The sequence below is a fragment of the Xenopus tropicalis genome, chromosome 8 (assembly GCF_000004195.4).
Source record: "Xenopus tropicalis strain Nigerian chromosome 8, UCB_Xtro_10.0, whole genome shotgun sequence".
NCBI lineage: Eukaryota > Metazoa > Chordata > Amphibia > Anura > Pipidae > Xenopus > Xenopus tropicalis.
In genome coordinates, this window is record NC_030684.2 from 59,275,956 (window position 1) to 59,291,389 (window position 15,434).

A 15,434-nucleotide genomic window follows, 5' to 3' on the forward strand; every position below is an offset into this window, starting at 1 on the left:
GCGTGCAATCACTAGAGAAGAATTTTAGTGGATAGTGCAATACAAATTAACAAAGGTAATTGAAATGATGTGTGTACAACCATATAGAGTGGAATACCGTATATACTCGAGTATAAGCCGATCCGAATATAAGCCGAGGTACCTAATTTTACCTAAGAAAGCTGGAAAAACTTATTGACTCGGGTATAAGCCTAGGGTGGGAAAAAATAAATACCAATAAAATTACATTAAATGAGGCATCAGTGGGGTATATGTTTTTAAATATTTATTTCAAATAAAAACTGTAAACTAGCTCTGTAAGTGGAGGGTCAACAAAAACAAATGTTTTATCAACAATGATACCTTAAGAGTACTCAATCAGCAACCAAGCTAAAACACAAAGAGTTAAAATCCTTTAAAACTATATATAGTTTATATAGAATATAAAGTGCAGTGTCTAGTGCAGAATGAGACAGGTGAGGATGGTAGATGAAGATGAATTTGGGAGCGGGCCTGGGCACTGGAGGGTCTGGTTGCGGGTGGCCTAATTTGCACACAAAGGACAGAGGGTGCTAGTCTGGAGGGACCCATGGCACCCGACTCGAGTATAAGCCAAGGGTGACTTTTTCAGCACATTTTGGAGGCTGAAAAACTAGGCTTATACTTGAGTATATACAGTACATAACAGCCCTCCACCAGTCTCAAATCCGAAATTGTAAAAGTTTGGTCACCATAGGACCTGATCTAAACTTGATTACCTATTTTTACAGGCCTTTCACCCCAAACACACAACTATACAGCCAACTGTAACCATGAATATATAGGACTAACTGTGTTGGAGCTAACACTGTCTTTAATAGGATAGAGCAGTAACTGATCCCCGGGCCTAAGTTCTTAATATCTTAACCAAATGAATTGCATGTTTTGCTTGTTGAATTGCGTTATTTTGCTTATATTGTTATAAAATATAAATAAAGAGTTAAAAAAATAGTTGGTTGTATGTTGGGCACGGTTCCACTGATTTAAAACCTTGTAGGTCTCTACCACAAGAGTTGCAGGGTGCTTTTTATCCATGTAGCTGCCAGGTGGTTTGTTAAATCAAATGGTAGCTCTAAATATATAGAGGTATTCCCCAAAAAATGCAAACAATAGAACTCATCAATTGAAACGTTGAACCTACAGCCAGAGGAAGCGGATGAACCATATCACAAAAACTTGGACAGGCACTCCGAATAAATACCAACAATGACGGTTCAAATAAAAGTGAAGTAAAAACATATATTTATTGAGTATTACATGTCCATAAAAATCCTGACGCATTTCATGCTACAAGTGTCTTGTAGCACAAATTGCATCAGGCTTTTATGGACGTGTAATAAAGTTTTTACTTCACTTTGCTTGAACCGTCATTGTTAGTATTTATTTGGAGTGCCTATCCAAGTTTTTTCGAATGACAGCTATTCCACAAAAACCTTAGCAGTATCAGTTCCTATAGTGGCATCAAAATTCAACTAGGTTTTATTTCACCATTAAGGATTATTACATTGCAGAAACTGGGAGATGCTGTGTAATATAAGATTGAGAGTTAGTCTCAATCTTATATTATATTGATGTAATAGAGGTCAGTAAATAATATAAATGTGTATGCACTGTATATATATATATATATATATATATTTACTTGCAATCAAATTGTTATTTAGGCAAACACTCTTAGCACAAGTGAGTTAAAAGCATGAGATTTATATCCTTTTTCAGCTTAATACTTTCAGCTTTGAAAAGTGGTTTCACTGCAGTCAGGTTACAAAGAAGTAAGAAGTTATTATGTTGGCGATTCTATAACGTGGTGTTTACTAAATAGGTATAGTCCTGCATTCTTGCTTTACTTGCATTATTGGACATGTAAATATTGTTGTAAAGCTTGCAATTTACTCTTGTTCTAAAGAGAACCTCTGATGAAGAGCCAAATAATATTCATTCAATCCTAAGGTTAGAGTTAAAAGGATGCCAAGAAAAAAGGCAAAGGAACAAAATGTATTCAACAAATAATGCAGTCTGGTATCTTGCACAAAGGTAAATGAAGGACATGATAGCGGCTTTGTGATAAGACACAATGCAATATTATGAGGGCCAAGGTCAGTAAGAGAATTCTAAATAAAAAGAAGGCCACAGACAGCTTTATAACTGTGTTATGTGAGTTGGCAGAACACTATGGCATCTCAACACCTTATGATAAAATGACTGGTGACAGAAATTAAGTAGGCCTAAACTTAAAGATGCATACATTTTAGTTTGTCAGTGTATTCATCTTAAAGCAATACACAAAAGAAAAACTATTAGCTTCATTTCAATGTACTCTCACTTCTCTGAAAGGTCACATAATAGGAAGACATTAAAAGAATGAACTTAAATGTTAACTTTACATGTTCCTTGTTTATGTTTGTAAAGACAAGGCATTTACTCCAGTATTTGTGACTATTTTTTGCACATTTGCTAAGCAATTACAAACTGTTGTGTGAATGAGGTCTTAAGCTTCATGTTGAGAAGTACATAATTCTGTATAAAAACAAAGATTTAGGGGTCAGGTATTATTTTGCTTTTCATTGGATGGAGATCCTTTTGGTTTGTAATATATCTGTGAGGCAGCAGTTATCTTTATCTGCAGTTAGGTTTGGGGTTCCCTTGAAACTCATTTAGCAAAACATGTTGTTAGTACAGATGAGTACAATCAAGCCCGTGAATACTGATAATGACATTGTCACATCAGGCTGTGCACCTCATATTTGTAAATATTTTCGATAAACAAATGTAACCCCTTTTTGGCTAAAATGTACTTTAAATGCCAAGCTATGGTTAGAGCATGGGGCACATTGGGACTCTCTTTCAAAGGAGTGGTCCTTCGCTAAGTGGAAGGTAACTTGTACAATGTTGTTGTACTACAACTCCCACTAGTACTGTGTAGTGTGTTAAGTAATAGGACTCCAGGAGCTCTTGCAGATGAACTACAGTAGTTAACTCTTTATTGTCCAAGACAGATGATATTAGTACAGGGATCAGTCAATACTCACAGTAATTGAGGTAGAATGGTACAGTTGTTAAGTGCAGTTGTGAAGTTCAGAACAGAGCAGCACCACTGTAGAGATAGATGTGAGCTACTAGCCAGAAGTCCCAAGGTTGAATACCCTTTACTGGACCGGATCCCTACAGCCAACGGTGGTTCAGGGGTTAATACTAGCCTGATACCTGTGTCTGAACTGTGGTCCCTACAGCAAAGCAGACAGAGCCTAGGGTATGGTAAACCCACTAAATTCTCCTTTGTTGGAGCGACAGCTGCTCTTTCTAAATAGCCCTGACTGAGTCACACTCCTAGAGCATGCTATGACAGAGTCTAGTCCTGAGACTAACTTTACCTCGTTCACGGGGCCCTGTCCCCGACTTTAATATTCCTTACTGGGGCCTATGTCTGTACCCAGGCTCAATGGAGCTGTTGTTGGGAAGCAGACAGGCAGCCAAAGAGGAAGCCACACCTCCTTGCTAGACACTATATGAGGCTGCAAGGGGTGTGGACAACCATAATGAGCCAATAAAGGATAGGCATAACTATAAACTGTTACAAAGGCTTCTGCCCAGTAACAAGGGATCTATGTGAAGAGGTATGGATATCACTCCATAGGGCATTTAACCCTATGGGTCCCTACACATAGTATAGATTTTTTTTTATCAAGTCCCAATTTATATGCATTAGCTATTTATATAAATAGGGAAGAACAGTCACCTACACCTAATTCAAACCACTACCTGGTTGCTACAAAAATTGGACCAGAACTACCAGAAGGTAAAAAAGTTAATGCTTAAGGGCTCAACAAATGCTTTGTTTCCACGTTTTTTCCTTTTGAACCTTTACTCTTAGTGTAAACAGGCCCTATAGTATAAAGGTATGAGATCCGTTATCCAAAAACCAATAATCCAGAAAGCTCCGAATTACAGGAAGGCCTTATCTAGTGCTCACAATTTTAACCAAATACAGGCATGGGACCCGTTATCCCTAAACACATTATCCAGAAAGTTCCGAATTACGGAAAGACCATCTCCCGTAGATTCCATTATAAGCAAATAATTTTGATTTTTGAAAATGATTTCCTTTTTCTCTGTAATAATAAAACAGTACTTTGTACTTGATCCCAACTAAGATATAATTAATCATTATTGGAGGCAAAACAAGCCTATTGGGTTTATTCAACATTTAAATGATTTTTAGCAGACTTAAGGTATGGAGATCCAAATTAAGGAAATATCCTTTATCCGGAAAACCCCAGATCCAGAGCCTTCTGCGTAACAGGTCCCATACCTGTAATTTAAATTTCTAATTATTTCTTTTTTTTCTGTAATAAGAAAACAGTAACTTGTATTTGATTTCAAATAAGATATACTGTAATTCATCCTTACTGGAGGCAAAACAATCCTATTGGGATAAAATTAAATGATTAAATGATATTTTATTAGATTTAAGGTATAAAGATCCAAATTACAGAAAGATCCTTTATCCGGAAAACCCCAGTCCTGAACATATATTCAAAAATATATTACTTGACTGTTAATACCTTTATTTGTGGCAAATATTAAGCTAAAATAACAAATAACATTTGAGATGTTAGCTGTCCTTAATGGGATCACAGCAGAATGTTATTAAATGTCCCCTCATTGACTGCAACACATCACCACAGAGGCAATACCTTAGAGCTTTTCAGGGCCATTTGCTTGCAGGAAAAACAGAAATGAGTTAATATACTAAAATAATCAGAGTAGATGGGGCAGTTGGTTCTTTTCAGTGGCCATTATCTATGCTTCCATGGTTGTTGATGAGCTATGAAACACCAAACAGCACACATCCACCTCTCTGTAGCAATGATATGGTTTAGGGTTCCCTGAATCATTATTTAAGACTTCGATGCCTTGACTGACCTTCTCATAGCTTTTGCTGCTCTGGAATTGATTTTATAATGGTATACTTTCAAGTGCCTAATAGCTCTATTCATTATTGTTTAATATATCAGAGTCAAGTGCTTAAGTACAAAGCCTCTGGAATCGCCCTGACTGAACTGTTGAAAAGCACATTCTATTAACTCTCATCCACTAACACACTTCATTTTCTACATGGACTCTCAAGTGGAACAGCAATTTTATTTTAAACATGGATTTAACAGGCTAGACTTAAATGGGATTTCCTAGCTTAACATACTGAACATACTTGGGGTTGCTAGAAGTTATAGAAAAATGACTATAGCTATAGCTGAAGTGAAGCAGATAAATAGAATATCCTTTCTTATGTTCTCCTACGTGTGTGTGTGTGTTGTGTTTAATGGAAGCAACAGTAAAGGCTGCTCTACCTGTATGAATAAATGTGTCTTATTAAACAGTGACAAGTTGATCCAAGAAAATATTCTTGTCAACGGGGTGTAAGGATCAAGGCTTCTTTTCCTTCTTATATTGTATGATTCCAACAAAATATTATCAGCCCTGTATTCTACAGCAGTATTCAGAAGTCACAACTTATAAAACATACTTAACAGTTGCAGAAATGAATACTCCAGTCTCAACTTCTCGATGTTTTACATTTAGATATAAACACATTGTCAGCAAATCAATGTTTTTCTTGTGGACTAGTGCTTAGCCAAGGCCCATAGTTCTCCATTTTGCAGGCTGCTGAACCTGAAATACCAAGGTCAATTTCATTCTAAAACTGTTCTTTTCACCATCAGCAATTTCTTATTCATTATGTGACATATCAGAGTGGAGATACCAATCATTTGCTATAAGGCAGTGGTGAATATCCGCTAGATACAATGAGGCTGTGTGTGTGATACTGCACTACAGACTGTATGACAGTACTGTACCAGACTGCCCAGCGCTCAAAAGACCCAAATAAAGACATTTTCACTATCTCATAGAATTACTATCTATATATGCGCTGTCAGTATGAGAAGATTTGTTTTTTAGTTGTCTTCATGTCGATGTCAGTTACCAAGCCAGGCCATGTAAGGGAAATATGCTAATATATTCTAGTACTGCATACAGTGCTCCTAAATGACTTTGCCAATTGAATTTGCATGATGAGAACAAGATAGAAGATAGAACTGGAGACCAGAAATCCACTCAAATTTTTCTTGATGAAACATTCAGTTTGCCATTTGAAAGAAATGGGGTTTTTTTTGCTAGCAAAACTGCAGCTGAATCACTGTGAAACAACCACTCACTGATAATTTGTAAGTGAAATGACTGTTTTACAGGCAAGAATGTCTTTTTTTTTTTGTAGGCCTATCAGAGAATTTTTTTTAAGACAACACCTTAAAGAACAAGGAATTCCTCTCCATTGAGAGGCATACTTCTGCTGGCGTTCATGTCCCCTCATTTTTTAAACCGCTAAATCCTGCTAAGTTCACAAAGAGAAATTCCCATAATTTAATGCTCCCACACTAAGACCAAGACCGGAGAGTCTGTGCACTTGTTGAGTCCAGAAGGCAGTAAATGTGTATTTAAAACTATTCGTAAGCGCATTTCCACAGAATAAAGAGCTCACCCATAAAGAACTTTCAAAGCCCTCCCAACTTCTTGCGTGCACCAATTGCAACTCTCTAATAAGGCTGCGGTGGTTACGAGCAAATCACATGAAGCTTGTGGGCTGTTATTATGGCAATCTGTAACAGTGCACAAGATTATCAAACGTGATAGCATCCAGGGTGGGGAACAATTAATTAAGCGCAAGCAACCATCTTTATTATGTCATTAGAATAAAGATGGAGGCAATAACAGTAAAATAGAGTTAACTTGCAGAGTACGGAACTTGAGATGGGAGCAGTATTTTCACATTCTAATTCACCAATCAGGTACTCCCTGGGGCCCTCTATTATATATTATTATATGGACTCATAGCCTTTATTGCAATCTATGGGTTTAATAATAATAGCCATCAGCACAAATTGAAAAAAGGAAAGAAATATATTTTATAAGTCAATAGTGACCAATTACAAACAAAGTGCAAGGACAAAGTACTAGAACTGATGCGTAATTGAGCACACACTGAAATCATTCACTCAGGTACATACATGCTCTCTAACATGTAACTTCTGGTGAGCATCAATATTTCTATTCAGTCTGCTTTGATACATTGCACAAAGGGATACTAGGGAAACAGACAATTGGACCAAGGCAGAAGAAGAAGATCACAACGTGGTGCCCCTACAAAAGTACCCTGGTCTGGTGCAGTTATCAGGGTATCAGGTAAGCAATTATAATGCCTAGGGGTGCCAAACATTTGGTACTTCCCAATGATTATAACTTTTGTTCTCTTTTAGGGTCCTGCATGGTGTATTACAATTTTAAACCAAAAATTTACATGGAAAAATACTTCAGCTGCATTCTGTCATAGAAAAACATAACAACGCTGAAGTAATATATAAAAATAGATCAAACAAATATATATTAAAAAAAATATCCTTTCCTTTGAATAAGACTTGTTATTGATATTCCGGCCCACAGCCAACCCCCCCATTTGTGTGGCATTCCATCTGGTTCGCTGGTGTGACTGCTTACCTTTCTAAAAGCTTTAAATAATCAGTTTGAGAATTACTGCCCCCTGCATTATTCATACCACAGATTCAGGCTGTACATTTCTGCATTGTTCACACCTGTAAGAACCTGCACTGGTCACACCTGTAAGAACGTGCATGTATGTTCCATACTCTGCCTGCCCTATGCTGCCTGTGTGTGCCATACTCTGCCTGCCCTATGCTGCCTGTGTGTTTGCCATACTCTGCCTGCCCTATGCTGCCTGTGTGTGCCATACTCCGCCTGCCCTATGCTGCCTGTGTGTGATGTACCCTGCCTGCCCTATTCTGTCTGTGTGTGCCATACTGTGCCTGGGTGTGCCATACCCTTCCTGCCCTATTCTGCCTGTGTGCAATACTCTGCCTGCCTTGTGCTGCTTGTTTGTACCATACACTGCCTGCCATACTTTGCCTAACTTGTGCTGCCTGTATGTGCCATATACTGCCTTCTCTAAGCTCCCTGTATGTGCCATACTCTGCCTGCCCTATGCTGCCTTTGTGTGCCATACTCTGCTTGCCCTATGCTGCCTCTTTGTGCCATACTCTGCCTTCCCTATGCTGCCAGTATATGCCATACTCTGCCTGTCCCATGTTGCCTATGTGTGCCATAATTGTATTCCTTTGTGAACATAAATCCTATGTACATTAAAGCCATGCAACTTGAAGACAACAATGTGCAGTATAAAATTAGTTTTATCAACTTTACAATTTTTAATTACTTTAACATCTTAGCTTAACGGGTACTTGACTTAGTAAACATATGGTTTGTCAGCCAGCCTAGTATGTTCCAACAATATATAATATAGAAAAGTTTCCAATACATTTTGGCTCAAATCCAGTTTTAATATGTCTTTTTACTAGCTCGTTAGATCTACCTGTCACCATGATTATAGTGAAGAATCAATGGTGGCTGAGGGGGTTGGAGATAATAAAATGACAAAATGCAGGCCTCAGGGGTGATACTGTACCTAGGATCAATAAAGACTTCAGAACACAGACAGTAAATGTGTTCTGTGGATTCACAATCTGGTAAATACGAAACCTAGAAGGCATGGAAAGTGGAGATAAATAGTCTCTGGTGGAGACAAATAATGTATGGTGTTAATTAGCATTTTGTCTTTGAGCTATGGGCAATAAATACCAATGGGAACCTTTTCAAACATCTTTAGCAATATACCAGTTACAGATGGAGCACGTGGCATTGCTAACTCCTTTCCTGGGCTTTCTCCTAAGTCTACTGCCTGTTAATACCTGCTGTAAATGATGGAACACAGCAGAAGTTTCACGAAGAGCTATCAGAACTAAAGCTGATAACTGGACATGGCTTTGCACAAAATAAAGTAATAAAAGGAAATTCTATGCACCTGTGTATTTAATGACATGAATGCAAGGTATGAGCCTGACTGACTGTGCAAATGACCCTCCCCCCACATGCAGTGAACATACCCCAGTCCTCTGGCATAATTCCTTCAGCCACCTACATCTTTCCTTTATATACTCATGTCTGCCCCACTCCCTCCGGGTTAGGCTGGTAGAGGGCAGGTTATGGTTAGATGTGGGTTAAGCCACATCCAAAGAATGTTCAGACAACACTCAAAAAATGTTAAAGGGACCCATAGTGTTAATAGCCGATATGGCTTTAAATCCTCTACACTTTTTATTTCCTTAGTTACTAGGCAGAAGCCACAGTTTCTAGTCTCACTACATTACATATCTGTATTATTGGTCCATAGGTTTGTATAGTGTTTGAAAAGGGGTAGCAATTTCTATTTGGCCTTCATCTGTTGAACCACATGGATGTGTCTGGGGAGCTTGAAGTAAACAATGCCCAGTAAAGAGTTCTGCTCTAGAGGGATATCCCTTCTAGTAAAAGTTAGGGAACAGGGACCCCGTAAACAAGATAAAGTCAGATTACAGGACTACCTTTGTAATAGTATGTTCTAGAAACATACAGCATAACTAGAAAGAGCAGCCTAAACTCCAACAAGGATTAATAGTTGGAATTAGCTCTCCCCTAGGCACTGTTAGTCCCCTAAGTGAGGGGACTGCAATACTGAATGGGGACTTAGGTTATGCTCTACTCAATGATCCATTTCTGCTGTAAGGGATCTGGACCATATTTGCTAGAAACTCAAATGGTGAACCTTAAACCTACCAGGCCATCTAAACCAGATTTCACATTGCTCAAACAATGTTGCTTTGTTTTTTAATCTAGAACCAGAGAACAGAAGTTTTCATCATTGGGAAGTGGCTTAGAATCATATTTCTTTTATTATGTATAAAAAACGCAGTAGCAGTGTAGTAGTTATTTAATGTCTATAAATATTGGATCATTCTGTATCATTTTGCATCCATGGTCCCTTCCTAGAGGCAACACATTGCTAAACTGATGTGCTGCCTGCAAGTTGTAAATTTGTTTTCCCATATTCCTTGTGCCTTCCTTGTTCCATCAGGCTCCACAAAGTGTTCATGGCCTAAGAATGTATAATATATGAAACTAATTTCAAATGAACCAGTGACAGATTGCATCATGTAGATTAAAAAGTGGAAAGATTTAATTAAGAGAGGGAAAGTATATTAGGGAGGGTGTATTTAAAAGTTAAGAGATACAGGGATGGAGCCGTCATTTATAACAACATAAAGCAACTCTACCCAAAAGAGGAGCACAGTGAGCAAACATTTAATTAAAGGTTGATTAAACTGAGATGTGTTTTAAATATTCTGACCATATTACCTAAGACAACAACATCTGCTGAGCAGGTCTGTGATGTCAAAGTACTTAAGAAAAAACTCATGGAATCAAGGAGCAGGCTGAAGTAGGCATGATGCCATGGGCCAAGCTCGCCAAACTGTGCAACTACATGGAAGCATCTAAAGTTTGTTTAAGGAGAAATAATTTAATTGCTTATATGGGTAAAGCATCACCCAGCAAATGCTTGGGACCTGGGGATTTTCAGATAAGGGATTGGTTGTAATTTGGATCACCATACCTTAATTTTGCTAAAAATCATTTAAGCATCAAATAAACTCAATAGGATTGCTTTGCTACCAATATGGATTCATGCAGCTTCATTAGGTAATAGTTTATGGTAGATGGCCTTGGCATAATTTGGGGCTTTCTGGATAAACGGTTTCCACTTAAAGAATTTCTGCAGCAAGCCAATGTATAAGGCAGGTCAAAAACTGGCAAACAAACAAATCCATTAAAGTAGGGAGCTGATGTGAGTTTAATGGAAGCATTGTATAAGTACTTTCCAGCAGAGCTCACCATAAGTTGGTAATCCTACCAATATTAAGGTTTACAAATCCATAGGTCTCAGCAAAGTAAAGTGTTTTCACCTTGGCTTAGGCAGCATTCTAAGGATTAATAAGATTTGTCCATTCCTTCTTACATATAAATGCAATATTTTGTGTTGCTTGACCTCTCATACACATTAACCAGAGGGTGGTAGCCATTGTCCCTCTAGTGCAGCTCCCAGCACCTGCTCTGCCACTAGAGGAAAGTGGGTTTGAATGGCACCATTAGCCTTTCCCTGCTTCAACCAGTGATTAGCACAGGGATGTCTTTGTCCTTGAACCGATCATTTTTTAAATTCCAGATTTGCTCTGCCAATTTACTTTGCTTCCTCTAATTAACTGGAAATATAAGTAATGGAGGGATGGTTTGTAACCTTGAAACCTGCACATTGAGTCAAGGCTTTTACAACCTTTGGTGCAAAGAACAGACTTCATTTCATTGGTGGCTCATTCATGGGCAGTTATATGTATTTTTATAAAAAAGCAACCTAGAATCATATTAGTATCCTTGCTTTGCAGAAAGCTAGTGTAAAGCAAGGGGTTTTAGGATTTTAAAATCCTAAGTGGCCTCACATATCCTATACTGATTTAGCCAAGAAATTACAAATGATATTATGTCAGGTGATACCAAGCTACTTTCTGAACATACTGTTATAGTAAAGTAATTGCTGTTGTTTTGTTTTTAGTTTATTCCTATGCCTTTAGTTTATGGTGTGCTCGTATCAGATAATGAAACCTTGGTTTTTTTCTTAGAGTTCATTGTCAAAAAAGTATAATTCCATTCTTTAAACAGTTCTACAGTTTATTTAGTGGCATTGCTTTTCCACTTTCCACTCAGTCAAATATATATCAATCAGGCACAATACATTACATGAGAGACCAAAAAAATAAAGTGGTAAGAGCCACACACATATAAATTGCAAAATAGAAGCTTACCCCATTTATTATGGACAACAGTGAATAAAGCCTCTCTACGTCAGGATACATAAAACGTGCAAGTCTTGGCCTTTGGATTATTTTTACATGCATGTTGTATATATCATAATAATGGTTCACTGGAGGTCACAGTATGTCACATGTATAGGGAATAAACCAAATCACTGCAGTGGCTTAAATTTGGCAAAAGCCAGCATTACAGATCAACCTGTGTGCTTTTTATTATACAGACAAGCTTTACATAGGACTAAATGTCTCACCTGTTTTATGTGACACAGCAAACTTTAATGAGTAAATATGCTGTGTCACGCAAAATGAGCTATGTAGAGCTTTCCCTATTAATCAAGGAGCACCAAGATTATCCAGAGCTTTGCCTTCTATTTTGCCTATTTTTGCCCTTTTTCGTACAGTGATTTAATAGCCAATATGACCAACCAATTCACACATGTTCTCAACAGCACAAAACAAAATCTTGGGATTAATTACAACTTTAACAAGCCACTGTAACTCACTAAACCAAATTCAGTTATAATTACAAATAAAGGTATTGGACCCCTTATCTGGAAACCCATTATCCAGAAAGTTCTGAATAATGAAAAGGCCATCTCCCATAGTCTCCACTTTAATCAAATAATTCACATTTTTAAAAATGTTTTTCTTTTTCTCTGTAATAAAACAGTAGCTTGTACTTGATCCCAACTAAGATAGAATTAATCCTTATCGGAGCCAAAACAATCCTTTTGGGTTTAATTATTGTTTAAATAATTTTTTAGTAGACTTAAGGTAGGAGATCCGAATTACGGAAAGACCCCTTATTCGGAAAACCCCAGGTCCCGAGCATTCTGGATAATGGGTCCCATACCTGTACAGAGTAAGAAGGAAAAACAAGGTAGTCTCTATAATACTCAAAAACAGATAATAATAATATTTATTGTATTTTGTATTCAGTAACATAAAAATGTACAGTGCTTCAAAACATGGGCATTTATTATTAAATTTGTGAATATAAATACTTAAGTGCTAGGTGTTTCAATATACAGTTGGGGGTCACTGTCCTAAAGAGCTTACAATCTATTACAGTATCTGATCTGAAAACTGCTGGGTTGACTTGCTGACTTATAAGATATAGTGTAAAATACAAGGGTCAGTCAAGGATATGAATTTTGCAAGTGGTTTGTTGTATTGCTGTGTTAAGGAAGCAATATGTGATGATTTTCAAAGATGATGGTTAAAAAAATTTGAAGGACCCAAGAATAAACTTCTCTTTGCTGTGACAGAAAAACAACATTATTTCACAGGGCTCATATAAAGTGCCACTGATGAAAGAAGCAATGCACTGCAGGTGCAAAATGTAATGACAGGGTATTTGTAATGTAGACAGGTATGGAGAAATAGCAATCAGGTTGTAGGAGAGGGCTGCAGGAGAAGCACAATCAAGCCTAGGGTTATGTTTAAAATGGTGTCCTGCAAACTTATCAGTGTCAGATGTGAGCTAGAAAGGATCATCATAATGCCCATCCTCAGGTTGTTTTGTTGTACTGCCAAGCTCAAACTAATATATATGCTGATATACCCCTAGCTTAATTCAGCATCACTTATATTACATTAAACTCTAAGCCTATTATCTTTTTCGGAAAAATGGGTTTTAACTGGCTAGTACATCTATAAACACTTATAGAAACGGTGAGAAATACCCTTCCATGAGTGGAGTAGCCAATAAGATAGCATCTGGAATTGTACAGGAAAGTAGGTATGGCAGATTTCTGAAAGACCAACAATTCTGAAAATGTATTAATAAACAGTGGAAAATAAAATATACTATCTGCACTCCAATATCTATTAGACTATAAGCACAACTTCATTACATCATTAATAAAGATGGTGGCTATGTCTCATGATGTTTGTGCCAATAGTTGTTCCACATTGGAAGTGATTTAAGCACCAGAAAGTATTCAGATAATTTATAAAGATGCCGATTAATCCCCATTCACAGTAAGCAGATGTTGGAACTTCGAGAAGCAGTAGAAAACTTCTAGAAATAAACATAAGAGAGGTTATTGACTTAACCTCTGGCAGCAAGTGCAAGAGCACTAAGGGACACAATAGTGCACATGCAAGAAGCACTTGTGCCAATGAGTCTCTCTTTTTATCCAGTGCTTGGTGACGCAGCTCAGCCCTGTTCTTAACCCCTGCCAGCTGGCTGCACCTCCTGCCTCTCCGTACCTTGCACCTCAGAGGGCACAGGCCTCAAACCTAAATGCTCTGTGTAAAGTGCAAAAAACTGGACAATCTCTGGCAAAGTGTAAATATTCTGGGCCCCACCTTCTCTTCAACAACAACTCTCCCTAGCTAGTAGAGCTTTTAATACTAATATTGGGGAAAATCGATTTTTGAAAATAAATCATACAATACATATTATCATTGATGAGACATATTTATAAGTTAACGCATAATCCCTCTTTGGCAAAATCAACTGGGGGCTTACAGGACCATGAACAATTATCCAGGAAATGTTGAGCAATAAGAAAGAACTTATATGTTTATATGCTCTGTGCAATTCATTTCTGTCTCTCTGTGTTCACAGATAACACACATACTCACCGATAATATTCACAATTCAGCATGCACATTCCCATGTGGTCAGCGACAGTTGTGGGTGGTTCCCAATTTTTTTTCTACTTTAAATTATTTAATTGGGTTGGGGAGATTTTAACCTATTTAATAAATTATCATTATTTTCTTTATACATATTTGATTGAACTTAAGTGCAGATATGCCCAGTGGGTATGTGAGCCATCCCAAGTCTGTTTGTGCTAGAGGACTGTGATAAAACTTAATACACTCAATTGTGAGAAGTTTTCCTAGTAGGATCAACATTCAATCTTTAATAAGATCTTTTCCAAACAAGATCGAAGAACTTGCTCTTAGGAATATACTTGCCTCAAGAGTGCAGTACTTACTGTATGCATATACAGGTATGGGATCCAGAAACCTGTTATCTAGAAAGCTCCGAATTACAGAAAGACTATCTCACATAGACTCCATTTTAATCAAACAATTTAATTTTTTCCTTTTTCTCTTTAATAATAAACTTCATCCCAAATAAGATATAAAAATAATCCTTATTGGTGGCAAAATAATCCTATGGAGTTTATTTAATGTTTAAATGATTTTATGTACACTTAAGTTATGGAGACCCAAATTATGGAAAGATCCCTTATCTGGAAAACCCAAGGTCCCCTAGCATTCTGGATAAGAGGTCTTATACCTGTGCAGTGTTTTAACCATACCAAAGCACAAGTATATTGTTACATTTCTATGCTATCCCAGCACTACTGCAACAAAAAAGACCATCAGTTGCATACAGTACTGGTTATACACACAGCAAATTTAAAAAATGTATATAAACAAAAACAGGCCACTGATGTAAATTTCAGAGTAAAAGGAAATCTTCAGATAAAGGACATGAAAAATGTAGACGTAAGCATTTACATTATGTCAAAGAGGCACACAGTTGTCATGTCTGTATTGTATAATATTTAAGATGAGGAACACTGATTAAATTGTAGCTAATTCTTTTACATGCATTGATAAAAATGTATTCTTAGTAAAGTCAGA

General features: G+C 37.2%; 1 protein-coding gene across 1 annotated transcript in view; it reads right to left on the minus strand.

Annotated features, from left to right (window-relative positions):
- The window catches only part of il1rapl2 (interleukin 1 receptor accessory protein like 2), a 423,225-nt gene that overhangs the window by 376,304 nt on the left and 31,487 nt on the right, over positions 1-15,434 (minus strand). The window lies entirely within an intron of this gene.